Genomic DNA, 1,381 nt, shown 5'->3' on the forward strand with positions numbered 1-1,381 from the left:
GCAAAGGGCGAATTAACCTGAGCAGAAAGTAAAGAAAGGAAAAGGCCTAGCTCCTATGGAAATGCGGCGAAGCCATCGGTCTTCAAACAATACGGCGCCGTTTCGCACGGAAGACAAGAGATGGCGCAAGCGGTCGCGATGCCAACTGCGTCAACGAACGAGCATACGGCACCGAGAGCCGGCGTCTTAAGCAGACGATCTTTTCGAATTAAAAACGGAGCGCGTTCCGATGGTGGTGACAGTCGCAGAAACAAAAACAGGCGTGCTAACAACAATGAACGGCAAAGCCGACGACATCAATACCCCGGAAAAAAAAAAACAGTCAAAATATCCCGACAAACCATTTTTTTAATCCATTATGTGTCCATTGAATATTTTTTAGTAGTAAGGATGATAAAATAATGCATTGGCAACTTATATCAGAAAAGCTCGCGCCGCTTTTGAGTCGGGAAGATCGTCTGTTGAAGACGCCGGCTCTCGGCGCCGTATTATTGTTCGTTGGCACAGTTGGCGTCGCCACCGCTTCCACCATCTCTTGTCTCCCGCCCGATACGGCAACGTATTGTTTGAAGACCGGTGGCTTCACGGCGTTTCCATTGACGCTAAGCCTTTTTCTTTCTTTACTTTTTTCTCGGGTAAGCTTGCCCTTTGCAAATTTTACAAAAACAAAATGCACCATCTGTGGGCAACGCTGCACAAAGTCGTAGCGCGATAGGTTAAGAAACCGAATTGTTGCTGTCGATTTAAAGAGCCTGGCCGCTTCTTAGGACACCCAGTACTTAACCTCCCCCCCCGCCCCTTTTATAGAATACTCTTACCCGGGTCATGACTACTGTCTATGTTTTGTAACGCCCCCCCCCCCCCCCCCCCCCCAATGCTCTTATCCGGGTTACAACTACTATTTATGTTTTGTAACTCACGACTGCGGCAGCATTCATGATAGTGGCGCTTTTATCATTGCGCGCATTACGTAGTGGCTCCCTCAGCTTCGAACGGAGTACCTCGAGTCAGAGCTAGTACTCGGAGCATTTACTGAAAGGCAAAAAAACAACGAAAAAAAACACGGTTCTTCAATAGCGCCTAAGCAATATGTGGTTCCTCCCGGGTGGCAGATGGTCTACGAACAAAATGGAGGCAGAAGACGCCGAGCACGATCGCTTTTATTTGACGCCGGTATTGAATAGGTCTCGAAAAGGTTGTCACAGAGAAAAAGCGTATGACTGTAGAAACCAGCGCTGCTCTTCGAACTTCATCCAAAACGAGAGTCCTTCGCCGGGTGATGCAAAGGCTGCTACTGTATAAAAACTTTCAAAAACGTCGTCAGCACACGCAAAATATGGAGGTGTATCTACGGCAAACAAAACATCAATCGGGATCATGT

The sequence above is a fragment of the Ixodes scapularis genome, unplaced genomic scaffold (assembly GCF_016920785.2).
Source record: "Ixodes scapularis isolate PalLabHiFi unplaced genomic scaffold, ASM1692078v2 PGA_scaffold3__209_contigs__length_174095766, whole genome shotgun sequence".
Classification (NCBI taxonomy): Eukaryota; Metazoa; Arthropoda; class Arachnida; order Ixodida; family Ixodidae; genus Ixodes; species Ixodes scapularis.